We start from the raw sequence: 18,624 nt of genomic DNA on the forward strand, positions 1-18,624 counted from the left end.
CTCTCTCTCTCTCTCTCTCTCTCCTCATCAATTCCATTTACTGTCTGCAATATGAGTTACATTAGTCATGATTGAGTATTGCTTAGCTGGAGTAAAGGAGTATCTTGCGCAATTCCTTGTTTCCATTTATGAAGTTATTTTTTCATTACCTCAGCTAACAAAATTGGAAGAAGTTTTATGTTTTCGCTCCTGTTTGCGTGAGTGTTTGTTTGTATGTGAACAGCTTCCTGGCCACAATTTTAATCGTAATGAAACTTTTAGGGATTGACTTATGGAAAACGTTGGAAATGAATAAGTTTTGAAAGGTCAAGGTAAAAGGTCAAGGTCACGGTCAAGCAAAATGTCCAATTCACGTAATGAGTCATGAGTTTAGACATCGTTGTCACAGACTTGAAACTTGGTTCATATTTTAGCGTATAAAAATCCACGCCAATTTATACATGTTAAATTCGAAGGTCAGTGTCGAGTCCAAGGTCAAGGTCAAGCAAAATGTCAAATTCCGGTCATCAACCATACGGCCACAATTTTAATCGTAAAGTAGTGAAAATTGCTGGAATTTTAAACTTAAGTAAAGAGCAGGAAATCATTAAAATCTGGAAGGTCAAAGATCAACGAGAAATAAGCTGCCGTGGGAGAGGTCTGCACTCTACTGAGTGCCTCTCTAGTTTATGTAATATTTTAACACACACACACACATATATATATGTATATATATATATAGTTTATGTAATATTTTAACCATATATATATATATATATATATATATATACATACATATATATATGTATATGTATATATATGTATGTATATAAATATATGTATATATATAATATATAATTATATATGTATATATACATATATATATATATATATATATATATATATATATATATATATATATATATATATATATATATATGTATATATATATAATTAGAATTGAGTTTATGAGTATCGAAGTTCCAACAAGGGAACGTTTTCCATTTTAATTATTTCTCTACGAAAAGTCTGTGCTCAGCTGCCCTTGAAACTTCTTTTTTTTCGATAAGACTTTGTTGTGAAAAAGAGAATAGAAACAGAAGTTAGCCAACTGTTTCAGGTAGATCTAAACCTGACCTAAGGCCGTGCTTAATTCTGTTTTACCAGATTCAAGGCTGTACCAGAATCAGAAATTTAATAAACTTTAGACATAAATCAGATTTTTCTCCTACCGTATTTATTGAAGAAGTTACAAAGAAAATAAATGATGCTATCAACATTCCCGGTGATCATGATAACCAACGTCTGTTAGGAGCTAAATGTGCTAACTGTCTTACGACCACTTACAATAAAGTGAGGAAAAGTGAATATGATACCATGTGCCCACCGATAGAAAAGACTATAACCGTAAAAGACCAATCTCCTTAGTTTGATGAAGAGACTTTGGTAAAAAAAAAAAAAAAAAAAAAAGAGGGAAAAAAGACGTAAGGAATAGGTTAAAAACTGAAAGTACTTGGGTATAATACAAAACTGCTGCGTGTCAATATAACTACCTACTCAGAAGGAAAAAAAAGTCAATACTTTAACAGAAAGATCCTCTAAGCAGCAACAGACATAAGTTATTTCGTCTCCTGAATGGTATAATGGGAAATGTAAAAGAAAAGAAGCTACCTGATGGATACAGTGACCAGAAACTAGCAAATAATTTTCTAGTATACTTTAAAAACAAAAGTGAAAACAACTAGGTCATTTGTAAATACTCAACATCAGATTAATGATACACCAGGCACACAGACAAAATTAATACGATTTACCAACATAACACAAGATGACATCACCAGGATTATCAAGAGAGCAAAGAAAACAAACTGCGCTATTGATCCTCTGCCAATATCTGAAGTAATTGGAGAGAGACATTTTTCTAGTCTAGCTGAAATAATAATGAGAATAGAAAATGCAAGCATTGATGAATGTAAGTTTCCTAAAACTGAGAAAAAAGCTAGTCACACTAGTTCAGAAAAATGCACTGGACTACCAGGAATTAAGCTCATATAGACCTATTTCAAATCTATCCTTTGTTTCGAAAGTGCTTGAATATGTATTTCTTGAACAACTAGTCAACCACTTAGAAGTAATAGAAGCTTTGCCTGACAACCAATCTGCCTACAGAAAACTATACTCTACGGAGACAGCCATCTGCTCTGATGTAAATGATATGTTAGAAATGATGGATGAAAATAAATGGGGTATTTTAATATTGCTCGATCTCGGTGCTGCTTTTGATACAGTGGTGCATGAACTGCTACTAAATAATCTACGGTCCATCGGCGTTGAAGATCAAGCTTTCGAATACCTAAAAGACTACTTTCAAAATTTTAGGTGTGATTCTCGACAGTAAATTTACTTTTGAGAAACATATAAGGTCTGTGTCTTCTTCAATTGCACAAAAAATAGGCTTATTGAGAAAGATTTTCGGTGATCAATCTATTCTGAAGAAGTGTTTTAATTCTTTCATTCTACCTTGTTTTGAGTATTGTTCTCCTGTGTGGTCTTCAGCTGCTGATTCTCATCTTAATTTGTTGGACAGAAACTTACGGTCTATTAAATTTCTTATTCCTGATCTAGATATTAATCTCTGGCACCGTCGTTCAATTAGTTCATTATGCATGTTGCATAAGATTTTTCATAACTCTGACCATCCTTTACATTCAGATCTCCCTGGACAATTCTATCCTGTTCGTAATACTAGGCAGGCAGTTAATTCTAATAGCCAGGCCTTCTCCATCACGAGGCTCAATACTACGCAGTACTCTAGAAGTTTTATTCCAGCTGTTACCAAGTTGTGGAATGATCTTCCTAATCGGGTGGTTGAATCAGTAGAACTTCAAAAGTTCAAAGTTGGAGCAAATGCTTTTTTGTTGACCAGGCGGACATGAGTCTTTTATAGTTTATTTATGACATATTTGTTTTTGATGTTAATAGTTTATATATGACATGTCTGTTTTGACGTTGTTACTGTTTTTAGAATGATTTATTGTTAATTTGTTCTTTTCATTTATTTATTTCCTTATTTCCTTTCCTCACTGGGCTATTTTTCCCTGTTGGAGCCCCTGGGCTTATAGCATCTTGCTTTTCCAACTAGGGTTGTAGCTTGGATAGTAATAATAATAATAATAATAGAAATTACAGTGTACAAATTGGAAACTATTCATCATATGAACCCTTAAACAGAGGATTACCCCAGGGGAGTGTACTTGGCCCAATCTTATTCTGCATCTATACTATTGGTCTATCGAAAATGCTGCAAAGGTGTACCAACCGTGTGTCACACAATTGTACATAATTCCTTTTGCATATATTATGCTTGTATCTTCGCTCTTCCCTTTCACTAAACGAACATGAAAATTCATGTCTGCTGTTTTCCTCTGTAACATTGTCTGTCTTGTTAACTTGTTATGTCCTGTTGCCTTGAGGTTTTGTATATAAAGGAGAGTGTTCTATAATAATATAACTCAGTTGATTGCATCCTGCCTTTGAGTTCACAACCCTCTCTCGGCACCGTCACAAAGGCATGGCGTGAAGTTTAAACTATTTGCAGATGACATACAATTTTACTTCTCCGTAAATGATATACATGACACTACTGAAACTCAAAACCGAATCCTTGATAGTGTTATTATTATTATTATTTGCTAAGCTACAACCCTAATTGGAAAAACAGAATGCTATAAGCCCAGGGGTCCCAACAGGGAAAATATCACAGTAAGGAAAGGAACGAAGGAAAAATAAAATATTCTAAGAAGAGTAACAACATTAAGATAAATATTTTCTATATAAACTATGAAAACTTTAACAAAATAAGAGGAATGGATAACATCTTAACAACTAAAATTAAATGAAAACAAAACCGAATTCATGGTGGTGGGCAAGAGAAACACCGTGAGAAACTTAGGTGATATTCAAGTGAACATAAATAATGACTCTGTGCTGATATCTAGTAAAGTTCGAGATCTAGGTGTATTTCTTGATTGTAACCTGTCTCTAAATGCCCAAATAGATTATGTAATAAAAAGTGCTAGTTATCATCTAAGAAATATTGCGTTTATAAAAAAGTACCTGGACGAAAATTCTGTTAAGGAACTAGTTATAAACTGTGTTATTACCAGGATTGACTACTGCAACTCTATCTACTACAATTTACCAAAAGTCCAACTTAAGAAATTTCAAAACATAATAAACAGAGGAGCAAGACTGATAAAAGGTGTCCCACCTAGAGAAAGGATCACCCCTATACTAATTGATTTACACTGGCTACCGATTAAAGCGAGAATTGAATTTAAAATATGTACAATAACCCATCAAGTTATCAGAACCGGTCGTCCGAAATACTTATCGGTCGTCCAAAAAACTTGAGAGAATTGCTACATATTGCGCAGCCAACAAATCGTGTCGACACGAGAATAGTTACAGATGGCTGCAAACTGTTGGAACCTAGATTTATGTCCTCTTTGGGCTCCAGAGCCTTCAAATATACGGCCCCGAGACTGTATAATAAGCTCCCACGAAACATTCGAATGATTGAAGACATTAAGGCTTTCAAGAGGAAACTGAAGACTTTCTTATTTCATGGGTCTTTTGACAGTGGCGATTTAACAGTAAATGAACAATATGTGACTTGAAAAGATAAATACTCTGAACGAACAAGGTAAAACGACAGTGGAGGTATGTAGAGAGTGGGGTTCCCCTGCTGTATGGGACCGGAAAAGCAGCCACCAACGTAAAGTAAGCAAGTAATGGCTTTACCAGGTTCTGAGCTTTACCTTAATCAGAGCTTACCCACTCGGGGCTTTACCGAGTCAAAGCTTTAGACTATTGGCTTTAGCGCACTGATACTGCTAAATACGCAATCACTAGTGTAAATCTATTTTTCTCTTTATTAATTTTCTTTTAGGGCTATTTTTGGCATCACGTCGGTGGGAAAATTTATAATACTACACTTTCAACATAGTGATTGATTTGGAGAGTGGGCCTTAAAAAGTGAAGTATTGCTCTTATGAATGGGTTAATACAGTTATTAGTTTTTCCATTTAACATTAAGTTTCGTTTCGGGTAGCCTTTGTACTTCCACACTGTAAAGGGAATAGGTTTATTTCAAAGCTCTAGAAAGAGAGAATAGGATTAACGAATCTCATTCATTAGTTATTGAAGGATTTAATAGCTTCAAGTCATTATCTTCTTTCAGTATTCGGACTCAAATGATAAACACTAATTTGCCCCAGTGATCGTAATTATGCCTAGAACGGAGAGTTGATAAGAGTTAATTTACCGTCATACAAATTGGAGTTGAGTCTGAATAAATAGTTTAATTACTGTTTTATAGATAAATTGTAAGGTAATTACTTTTAATGCTCGTATATTCTTGGGTTTGGATTTCATATTTCAAAACAGATATTAATTAGTTGGTTTTCATTTTCACTGATAAATAGTCTGTGGATACGTTCTTGGTTTAATTGGCTGTAAATCATAATTCATGTGGGTGGTTCTTTTCTTTGCATCCTTATTGAATTTTTAAGTAATAGATCGTAACGAGTTGTTGATGGGCACTACAGTAAGTATATGAATGTGATACCTAGTGTTCCTCAGGGTAGTGCTCTTGGTCCATTGCTTTTCATATTGTATGCATACATATAGAAAACAAGGTCATTGCATATGAAGTTGATACTACTCTCTTTGCATCGATTTCATACATGGTGCAAATGATTGGGCATGAAGTTGACCCATAACAAAACTCCAAAGTATGGTTGTAAGTCAGTCGAGGAAAGTGGTTCCTCCACATCTATATCTGCATTGACAATATTTATCTAACTATATACATTTCATTTAAAATTCTAGGCGAGATTCTTGATGGCAAATTTGCTTTGGAGAAACTTATTCGGTCTGTTTCTTCTTCAATTGTAAAAAATTGGCTTATTGAGAAAGTCTTGTGAGAGATAAAGTGATCAATCTATCGCGAAGAAATGTTTCAATTCTTTCACTACCTTGTTTTGAGTATTGTTCTCCGTTCTGGTCTTCAGCTGCTGATTTTCATCTGAATCTGGATATAAATGTCGGGCACAATCATTCAGTTAGTTCTTTATGCATGTTGCATAACATTTTCCATAATTCTGACCATCCTTTGCATTCATGTCTTCCCAGACAGTACCATCCTGCTCGTAATACTAGTTGTGCAGTCAATTCTAACAGTCTTGCCTTCTCCATTTAAAGGCTTAATACTACTCATTATTTTAGAAGTCTTTTTCCAGTTGTGACCAGATAGTGGAAAGACATTCCTAATTTGGCTGTTGAATTGGTGGAAGTTCAGAAGTTCAAACTTGCTGCAAATGCTTATCATAGTTTATATACGTCATATCAATTTTAGCGTTGTTACTGAACTTAACATATTTTATATTTTTCATTCATTACCCTGTTTCAACTAGGGTTGTCATTTAGTTAGTAATAGTAATAATAGTAATGAACGTGAGAAAAAAGATAAAGGATATTTTAGAGACTCCTAGGAAGATTGGAATGATAAATTTATATCATCATTAAGATAAATTGAAAAATAGCTAGAAATATGACTCTCTCTTTCTCTCTCTCTCTCTCTCTCTCTCTCTCTCTCTCTCTCTCTCTCTCTCTCTCTCTCATGCCATAAAATCATCTTGATTATCTTTTATACGTGAGACACTGTGCATTAAACTCTTTCAACTCTGCTTCTTATTTCTATGGAGTTTTTTTAAAGCAGAAAGTTCAGCACATGAGAAATGCAGGAAACAATATTTATTTTAACTACAAAAGTACTTAGTAAAAATGTAATTTTCGACAACTTAGCAGCTACCGCCTCAAAGTAGATACAGTATATTGGTTGACATTATGAAAAATCTATTGCGTTCATTTGTCATTGTCAGAAAACTCCATCATAAGTAGGAAAAACGTAAAGACTTCTCCCTGTCCTCCGCAGCTTAGAAATGAACAGGAAATTGAGCAATTGTTTGCTCAGGAAATCGTTTGATGAGGTAGGTTCATTTTAAAACATTTTTCTGATGCCGAGTTTTGAAATTCTTCTATTCTGAAATCGAAATGTTTGAATTTTACCACTTCAATGGATCAATAGCTTTATTTTAAGAGCGGTGGTAGGGAATCTGAAATCACCAGATTGTTTTGCTCGGTTGGCTACACTTCGGTACGTTTCTTTTGCGATTATACACTTCCGAGTTCTCCATTCTCCCCCACCCCCTAGAATCTTCTCTCATTTTCTTCAACAGGGTTTCATAGAAAAAAAAAAAACATTCCCTTTTCCTCATACGAATTACCTTACATTTTATTTTGATAACTGTTAAATGAAGATGAATGACCTTCTTGAAAGAGTTCAGATGAAGACCTTGTCATTGATTTATCATCACCATTCTCTCACACATACCGTGCACATACAATAGAAAGAGTTTCTTGGTATCCTCTAAAGCAGTGTTATCCAAACGTTTTCGCCTATTGTACCTGATATTACCTTCGCCTACTGTTACATACCCTCCCCCTCGTCCACCGTGGCTGATCAAACTCAGTTTTAGTTAGGATAATACAAAAATTATATTGATTAGGAAAAGACTGCATTGTAGGAGTGTTAGTCAATAGATTCTAATTTATGACAAAAATAAAAAAGATGATTTAATGATAAAATGCTTGAAAATCACATACACAACTTAATATGCGGGTGATGATCACTGATGTTTTTTTTTTTTTTTTTTTTTTTTTTTTTTTTTTTTTCAATCCTGAGGCTACTGCAAGTGACCAGGTTTTGTTTCAGGTTGATATATAGTTTGTGAAAGACTCTTCACAAAGAGAGGTAGACCCCCCCCCAAAAAAAAAAAAAATCTATTTCTAAAGCCCCATTTCCTAAGTTAGGTAAGTTAGGGTGCTCCTTTATCACAGAGCCACAAACTGAGTGAAACTTGAGCTTTCAAATAACAGATTTAGGCCACAGTCCGCACACACTTCTATCAGGAATGGATTTCTAATAGCCGGTTGTGAAAAAATAATTTTAATGATTAATAACCCGCTATTCTTGATCGGTTTTGAACCCTAGTGTGTGTGTGAGTGTTTCATGTTTTTTCACGTACCCTTATGCTCTATGGTGCTTAACCCCCGGGTACGGGGACCCCAGTTTGAACATCACTAGTTAAAAACGATTCCATTTTTCCAAACCTCAAAGGTCATAACAAAGTATCGTACTTGTCCTGGCCATGGCCTTTATTCTTTAAGATTTAATGAGTCATCATAAAGCTTTCTTTTTTATCTAGTGTAGCATAGGATAACATTTGGTCAATTTTACTGTAGCTGCGTAATTTATCTAATGATTTGTGTTTTATTGATTAGAATAAACCACAAATATAAGGTTTTGAATGCATTTTGACCAAAATTAAGACAATAAAAAAATAAATTATTAAATAGTATTAGCATATTTATTTCAAACTTTAATAGTTTATTTTTATGCCTAGATCCACCCAAAGGATATCTATTATTTCTCTGCCATTAAATTTCTGCCAACTTTTTATTTTGGACATTATTTCATTAGTTGGGAAATGAGGAACCATGTTGTAACATTATTTTATTTTGTGATTGGTTAAAATTTTACTTTTATTTATTTTGGTTACGATGGTTCATCTTGCTTTTGTTTTATTCATTTTTGTTTTTAACGAAAGAAGGTCATAAATTTTCTTACGCCTAGGCAATCTCGTGAAAAAATATTTATTAAATCAAATTATGCCATGTTATTGGGTACTCAAATATATATTAGAGGGCCCATGGCAACAAAATCATAAGGAAATGTAACTGCATGAATGAATAGTGAAGTGGTTAGTGGCCCTTGTTCTAATGTTTGGTTAGTGGAAATGATATTCATAACGTTACCAAAAATGTTTTCATTTTCCTCCGAAGTGTTTATTGGGGAAATAAGATTAGCTTGTTACCGTTTCTAATACCCAGATTTACTCGCCACTTGGCTACGATTATTTGGGAATTTACAGCATTTATTTCTTGCTTTTTACACTCATTGTATCTAATATCCTGGTATTTTTTTTTTTTTTGTAGTATTCATATACAACGTTTTCAACGTTCTCTTTTAAAGTACTAATGCCTTTAAAAAAATTGAACAGAATTTTGAGAATTGCAATACAGAACATCTATGAGCTTAATTGGTATTATGGTGTGAATAAATGGATATTAAAACGACCCTTGTATATAAATCCAACAACTTTCTTACTTTTGGAAGTTAGATGGGGAGAGGGTTATGTTCGTCGGCTTGACGCTTGGTCCTTGCAAAGGTACCTATTTGCTTTTCTGTGGATCTTTAATCGATTCTTACCAGTCTATAACTCATCTTCCCTTTCACACCATTTACTAATTTCAGGGCACGGATCACTTCTTATCTTTAACCGTAATCCTTAATCGTAATGGAGGCTAATTGTCAGTACGTGATACTGTGTTCACGTCGGTCTGGAGTCTTTTCAACTAAAGTCAAATTTCCCCTTGTTGGCTCTAGAGGCGTCTCTAAGCCTAAGTCGGGTATTTGTAGTGTAGGCCTAATCCTAGGGTGGGAACCCGTGATGGCAATAACAGTAAGGCTGTAAGTCGAGTAAACCTTTAAGTCAAGAAGATCTATCCGAAGTAGCCTAAGTCTAATAGTCTATTTGTAAGAGGTGGGTGTTCATCTAATAAATTTTATAACTCCGTTGAAGTGGGTAGTGGACTATACTGTAGGTATTACTAAGGGTCTTTTTGGCGTTCCTTTAGCCCTTAGTTGCGCTTGCTTTCTATCCTTCTACATTACCTTTGTTCCTTCTCCCTTTCTTAAACCTTGCTTCCCAAAATTGTAACTTTTACTTCGGTTGCACTTGGTCACTGAATGGTCCTACAGATCCCAGTAACGAGCCATATAGCCCAAATCCAATCCAAATTAAAGCTTTGTATATCAACACAACATAAGCCTATTATAAATCCTTATCTAGTTTACACAGCGTAGGCCTATATCGAAAAACCTAAGAACTCAGACCTTGGATATAAGTACTTTCATTGTGATTTATTTGGCCGTAATAGAAATGTAAGACATTTCACTGCTATTGTTCTTATGTCGTCACTATTTTTATTAATCTTGTCACTATGAAAAGTTTTTTTTTTTCTGCTAGGGATATTTTTTTAATAATAATATTTAGAGAAACGAAGGACTCCCATTATGCTGAAAATTTCACCAAGTATAGTTATCTTTCTTCAGAATATGTATTTTTAAGCTGACAGCGAAAATAATGTCTTATGTCAATAGTGTGAAGATGCTGACTTTGATTTATATAAACAAACGTTCTGTGGTGTTTAGCAGCAAAACGTAGTATTTCTTGTAGGAAACGTCTGGCGATTTCTAATAGCAAAGTTATATGAATTAGTTCCAAGCATCCAGTTGGTCTTGTATTCAGTGATAAGCATCTAGAGATATTTAATCTTATTTAGTGTTAAGCATCTAGAGATATTAGGTCTTTTGTTTAGTGTTAAGCATCTAGAGATATATAGTCTTTTTGTTTAGTGTTAAGTATCTAGAGATTTAGTCTTTTGTTTAGTGTTAAGCATCTAGAGCTTTTTAGTCTTTTGTTTAGTGTTAAGCATCTAGAGCTTTTTAGTCTTTTGTTTAGTGTTAAGCATCTAGAGCTTTTTAGTCTTCTGTTTAGTGTTAAGCATCTAGAGATTTTTAGTCTTTTGTTTAGTGTTAAGCATCTAGAGCTTTTTAGTCTTTTGTTTAGTGTTAAGCATCTAGAGATTTTTAGTCTTTTGTTTAGTATTAACCATCTAGAGATATTAGGTCTTTTGTTTAGTGTTAAGTATCTAGAGTTATTTGGTCTTGTTGAGTGTAAGCATCTAGAGATATTTAGTCCTTTGTTTAGTGTTAACCATCTAGAGATATTTAGCAGAATAAGCAGTAGTAGCATGACCTCATTTGATTTGTAATTTCGATGCTGTTAAACATCTTTTGGGTTCAGCAGCAGACATCTTTTAATCTCGAGTCACAGATACTTCGCCAAACCTGGCTGCAAACACCCTTTCATTTCTTGATCAATCTATGCCAATAGCTACTATATCAAGGAGGTATTAGGAACCCCCCCCCCAAAAAAAAAAAAAAAAAAAAAAAAAAAAAAAAGAAGATAGATAAAACTTGCAAGAAGAGATATAAAGGAAACTGTCTCTTACGCTACCATTTTGTACTTCATTCATGAAATATTAATCCAGAAAAGCTGAGGATATTTTAATAAGATTATAACTCGATTGGAAAGACGTATCATTGTAACTCCACTAAACTGATCTCTTTTTCACTACATGAAGAAAGGTTAAAGGGGACTTTAATTTGGGAAGGTGGAAATTGAAAATCACTTTGCCACCACGTATTATGTCCAATAGATTTATAACGGGATTTTTCCTTCTCATGGAGAATGATTACACGGCATTTATTTTCAGATTACCAGAATATTGGGATTTTGAGGCGCTTTGATAAATGGATTTTGGGAGGTATTATAAACTCGTAAATCATTGGTATTTTGAACACAATGATTAATCGGTATCCTGAATAAAGTGAGGACACGACAGGATTTGCTAGGCGTGAAAATTTTAAATTACTTCCGCCAAGTTTCAAAAAGGGAATCATGACGCTTCGGAGCTTTGCGTTGTCCATTAATTTCTGGGGTTTTGTTATGGAAATGCTGACAACATGGAAATTATTCTATCAATTTTTTTTCCCTTCCTGGAAATGCTGAATATGTTTTATATGTATATTATGTACAGGCAAGTGTGAAGGGATATGGGAATGTTCATGCATATATTCGTATATCCATTTATCTCTTCAAATTTTCATTAGAAACATCATCAAACAGGTTAAAATTTCTTGGAACACTTGAGCCGTATTCTTTCTGCAATCCTCTTTACTCTTTGGGCCTCCTTTATCCTAAATCGCTACAGCGTAGAAAGCATACTGGGAACGATTAAGCATTTTATAATTTTTATTCGTTCTTATTTATTTTCCTTCAAATGGTGTAGAGTTTCTGTCTGACAACATCCCTTCTATGTTTCTTTTTCCTGCGTGCTCCCTTGGAAAGCTTGGAGACGTGTGCGGCTAATAACTTTGGACGAAATATAGTTTGGAATGAAATAATTTTGCACACAAAATTTTCATTCCATGCATTAGCTGAATGTGTGTATTTAAAACAGAGAGAGAGAGAGAGAGAGAGAGAGAGAGAGAGAGAGAGAGAGAGAGAGAGAGAGAGAGAGAGAGAGATTGGAAATTAGTGGATTACATATATCATTCCAGTTATTAGTGTTTATTTCCTGATTATTTTGTTTAGATGTATATTATAGTAATAGTTTGAATATGAGTATTTTTAAAATAAAATGTGTTTTTTTTTTGACATTTTTTAATACTCTCTCTCTCTCTCTCTCTCTCTCTCTCTCTCTCTCTCTCTCTCTCTCTCTCTCTCTCTCTCTCTCTCTCTCTCTCTCTCTCAAATATTGGATGTAGGGGACATTTTGGTTTGAAATGAACCGGTCTAGAACAACAAAGTTGATGTTGTTACCACAATGGTGTCATGAAAGTAAATGATGGGAGTGATCATGCCAGGTTCATAGGTAAAAAAAGATACGTTAACCCTTTTTCTTTCTGTCTTTTTATTAACAACAAAGAGAGTTGGGAAGCTCTACACTAAACAATTTATTGAATATAGATTTTGGCCCTAAACGCGGAGAAGGTTATATATATATATATATATATATATATATATATATATATATTATATATATTACGACATACTAAACCAGCTTCTTAGTCGGAAATAGACTCGTCCAAACGATGCAATAGTTTGTTTGTTACAATTTTACTTATATATTCACTATATCAAAGTTTTGGGTTTATGGCAGTTACTTAAGAGGCCTATATGATATGAAATAGATGCAACTTAGTTCCAAGAATTCTCTGAGGTGTTTTACCTTTGTTGCACTTTGATACTTGGTGATCTCCCCACAGAAAGTGCTGGGCCACATGGCCAAATTTCCACGAATTAAATAAAATAAAACTCAATCAAACCCAACGGCTCTAATAAAGATACAACTCAGTACAGAATACCAAGTCAAGATTAAACTAAGCTCTAGAATCTAAATAAGAAATTACAATTAAAGTATAAGATTCGAGTCTCATGTGATCCACCTCGGTAAAAGTTTGGCTGGGCATCAGGCACCCGTTGAAATACTACCGCGAGAGAGTTGTTGGTTTCTTTTGACTGATCAGACAGTACCGCATTGGATCCATCTCTTTGGATACGGCTAATTTTTTCTTTGCCTAAACAAACACCGAATAGTCTGGCCTATTCTTTTCACATTCTCCTCTGTCCTCATACACCTGACAACACTGAGATTACCAAACAATTCTTCTTCGCTCAAGGTGTTAACTACTGCACTGTAATGGTTCAGTGGCCACTTTCCTCTTGTTAGGGTAGAAGAGACTCTTTAACTATGGTCAGTAACTCTTCTAGAATGATATTCCAAAATCAAACCATTGTTTTCTAGTCTTGGGTAGCGACATAGCCTCTGTACCATGGTCTTCCACTGTCTTGGGTTAGAGTTCTCTTGCTTGAGGGTACACTCGGGCACACTATTGATTTACTTATTTCCTTTCCTTACTGGGCTATTTTCTTGGTAGAGTCCCTGGGCTTTTAGCATGCTGCTTTTCCAACTAAGGTTGAAGCTTAGCAGGTAATAATAATAATAATAATAATAATAATAATAATAATAATAATAATAATAATAATAATAATGATTGATAATGATGATAATTAATAATTGATAATTAATAAATAATTAATAATGATTAACAATAATAATAATAATAATAATAATAATTAATGATAATAATAATGAATAATAATTATAATTAATAGTAATTATAAATAATATTAATTATGATGAATAATTATAATAATTAATAATTATGATAATCAATAATTTTAATAATAAAAGTCTTTACACCTAGTTCAGAAATTCTTTCGTTGTAACTGCATGACCAGTGACACCATTCCACAATCTGCAACAAAACCCTACTAGTTTGGTAGGATGGTAAATTGGGAAGATAAAAAGGACGGTTTTTATTCCTTACTGTGGATAATTTCAGATGTCAACCTTTCAATTATCACAAAGAACTTTCGGATTATCAGAGGATAAACCTTTACCCTATTCGGTTTAGTTTTATTTTATTCATGGAAATTGGATCACATATGAGTAAGTTAGTCTTTACATCAAGTTCGTGGGGCCATCTTGCCTATCCTGTGTCTGTCGAGTCAAGAACGCCGCTCATAAACGCTCATTCATTTATATAATGTAATTCCCGAAGTTTAGGATTTTCATCTTTACAGTCGGAGATGGAGGAGTCATGATTTCTATGATATCCAGGTCTGTAGCCATTTGTGCCGCAGTTTCATTTTTATTATTTTATGATGCCCCACTCTGTCTATAAATCCATTATATTGGGAGAACGACGACTCCCCTTCCCCGAAAAAAATGTACGTGCATTAAAATAGAGCCCCGTAAAAATGACCTCATGAGCATAATCTTTTTACCTAGGTTTCGGGTTGGTATCACTACGAGTTTTTTCCAAATTGATATTTTTGAAGTGTTTAATTTTTTTTTTTTATTATTATTTTTTCTTTTATTGTAGAGACTAACGTAAAATATGGGAGTGATTCTGCTTTTCAATCTGAGCAGATCCTGAATAAATCGTGAGTTTCTTTGGATTTTTTTTTGCGTCTTAAGATTCCGGTTTACAATAATTTCAGAAATTAGCTTCTAAGCTAATAAAATTTAGGTGAAATATATATTCAGTAATTAAGAATTTTGAAGAAATAAGTTTTTTTTTTCAACTTTCACATAATCTTGTATCGTTATTTGGTATGCTTGAATTATACACGTGTCATTTTCACAATGCTATTGATCGAAAGTACGTTTTATATTGGAACCCAATTTCATTTTCAAATGGAAAATAGCTGAACGAGACATAAATTAAGGAAACCCTACGGTTAACGGTAGCCATATTTCAGTACTGATCTTAACAGCGTAATATTATATATATATATATATATATATATGTGTGTGTGTGTGTGTGTGTATGTATATATATGTATGTATATGTATATATAATGTGTATGTATATATATATGTGTGTGTAAATGTATATATATATATAATATATATGTATATATGTATATATATAAATATAGATATAAATATATATATATATATATACATATATATATATATATATATATATATATATAACTTTTTTTAGAGTGGTGGCGCTAATAGACACTGCTGTAAAGAAATTGTGCAAAGGCTAATTTTAGAGTCCCGTGCAGTACTTTTGTCAATCTCCCCCCCCCCCCAACCAAGCAATCGAATTAATATATGTCAAAATTTTGATGGTAACAGTAATTTTGAAGTTTGAAGTATGTAGATGCGTAGATTATTATTGGATATCTTAATACCAAGAGTTTGATTACCAAGTTGAAGAGTTTTTCTTAACGTTTACACTATTATTGATGATAGTAAACTGCAGTTTTATATCTTGTTCAATTTTGTGAACAAAGAATGTAACGAATTTCTTTTAGAATTCTATGTAAAATTCAGTGAAGTTTTCTAAATTGTACTTTTTGCCATTAATTTCTTTTAAATCATGGAAATTGATTAATATTCACTGTTCAATAGAAAGCTAATCAACAAAGTGGATTGACCAATGTTTGCACATTTGACATTTATTTATATTTGTTTAACTTGTTTTTCCATCATTTCAAACCTTGAATTTTCACTAAAACTAGATTTTAATCACGTGTTGGTATAAGCAGTAAAGTTTAATGGCTTTTCCCTGAAAGTATTATTTTCAAAAGAACCATTGATTTCCCAATGGTTGCCATTAGCAGAATGAAACCAGGAATCGGTAGCATATTTTTTTTAATGGGTCTTTTTATCCTCTCTCTTACGACCGATTACATTTTGCAAAGTAGAGGATAATTTATGACCAGTACATGTGTAAGCTAGTGCGCTCATGGCTAATAGCTTAATTCTAAATGCAGATTCTATTTAGGTGGAGTGGGTAGTAGAAAATATAAAAAATGTTAGAATAACTATCATACCTTCACAAGACAATTTTATAGCAAATTTCTGCAACGTTCTTCAGTTCTTTAGATTTTTCCTACAATTTATCAAGTTTTTAGGTTAAGTGAAACTTTGACAATACTGGATTTAAACATGATATAAGTCTAGTAGTGATGTAAAATGTTACTCTGCACTTGATAAATTTTATAGTGCCTATTAAACATAAACTTTATTGCAAAAGTTGAAACTGTATAGGTGTCGCGGGATGCTGTTTTCATTATTTGTAATTAAGTACAGTAATGTGGGGCACTAATGTTCACATTAGGAAATATGAATTTCGCTTCCAGTAAAGCTGCTTCGTCGTGGTACTTATGTACGGGGAAATAGATGTCGTCATTTTATTATTTACTTGGCAGTCTCTGACGGACAAGGTCGGGGAAATCTTAAAGTTTTCACTCGGTCCGTCTCTGTGTCATGCTAATCTCTTCTTCACAAATCTCTCTCTACGGTTATAGGGATTTTGGACAGAATGGATTCAAGGCTAGACCATCATGATTATATATGTACATGAAGATCATACGTGTGTCTGTCAATCAGTGGATCTGTCTCATTTACTTTGTCGTCACAACTCATTCATGGTTGAAGGAATTTAAGTTAAACTTAGTACGGAGATATGCTTATAGGGAGCAAGTGCTCTTCACAGATTCTCACAATTTGAGAATAATGAGAAAATTTCAGTAAGAGTAAGGTCAAAAGAAAAGAAAAACTCGAGATTACTATCGTTTTCTCGGCATGCACCAAGTGTAAGACGGTGATATTGTTGGCTTTATGTTTAGATAGTAATCTTCCATTTACTATGTTGTACTTTGGCACTTGTTATGACAGCAAAGAACAGGAAGTTCTGCTTAATTTGATTGTCGTAGCAGCTCACAATGTAATTAAGTGACTGACCTGATGTATGAGGCTGTCCGTGACCTCATTGTAAAGTCTCATCCAACACGGTATTCATAACCTTCCACTCTGGGTTTTGAATGTCATGGAATACAGTTCGTTGAATTCTCTGCTGTTGTCACTTCGCACAGTAGTACTCCCTAGACTGTGTGTATATGAGCATATGTTTATTAAATACAGACACATGCACCTCTCTCTCTCTCTCTCTCTCTCTCTCTCTCTCTCTCTATATATATATATATATATATATATATATATATATATATATATGTATATATATATATGTATATGCATATGTATATGTATATATGGTGGTCCAAAAGTAGGTGGATAGTATGTGAAATAGGTTAATGTATCGGTTATATTATTACAATTGTAGTTTGGTTCACAACAGAATTTAAGGGCTTTTGAATTATTGTTCACTATAAAAATTAAGTCAATGCAAGTTAGTAAATGTAATTGTATGTACAGTATTTCCTATGTTCATTTTTTACTTGCATGAATATGTTCATATGAGGTAAGCTGTCTTGGGGTAGACATATATTTTACGCCTTCGCCGTAACATCAGCATAAAATATGTTGTTTTAAAGAAACTATATCGGAATACCTCTCCTGTTTGAAAGGATCTCCGTCCACCAACCTGCGGCAGAAGATAAAAATGCCCACCAACACCAACAGCAATTTGAGAAACAGCAGGTTCCGGGTTTTAGGGTAATGATGGACATAGATTCTCAGGTGGCGCGCCTGATCTTCTTTTTCATAAATATAATTTTTCTGGAATTCTTATGCATCTTCAGTCGAGTAGAATGGTAGTTATGTTTTCTCCTGTATAGAATATCTTTGTTCCCCTGGCGTTCGTAAGATTAGATTTCTTTGAAATGGTACGTTTGGATTGTGAGGATTTACTGTAAAAAATACAAACCAGTGAAATAGATTTTGTTTTAAGTTTTTGGATTGGAAATGTCTGTGATACTTTTTTTTATTTATATTCCAAGCTACAGTTCAGTGGAAATGTGGTTTAAACGATCTTGGGAGATGAAATCCTATCCATTAACAAATACTTGATGGAAAGGCAATAATAGTTATTCCAATTTAATTTCCATAACAGTACGAAATTTGCAGGAATTTCTCTGTTGATTGATGGTTTTTTTATGGTTAGATATTAGTCTCTAAGAATGTTTACCATATTTTTTTCTCCATGAACTTTTTCACTCACCGGTTGAGGTGAAATGGTTTTCCATGCTTTTGCCTGAAGTCGTGAAGTTCCATAGTTGTTAATGGGTGGGAAAAGGGAATAGGAATTACAAATGGTCGTTTTGTGCATGACAAGGACCCTTGATATTCTAGTAATATAGAGTGTCTACAAGATTCAATGGTTAGACTAAATTCTCTTTAAATTTCAGGTTAGTTTTCATCTCTTGAAATTACTTCTTGAGTTAGACAGATTGGACTATGCATTGCTTTTAACAGTTAAAATCCTCTATATCATCAGAAGAAGGT

This window comes from Palaemon carinicauda, chromosome 3, assembly GCF_036898095.1.
Source record: "Palaemon carinicauda isolate YSFRI2023 chromosome 3, ASM3689809v2, whole genome shotgun sequence".
NCBI lineage: Eukaryota > Metazoa > Arthropoda > Malacostraca > Decapoda > Palaemonidae > Palaemon > Palaemon carinicauda.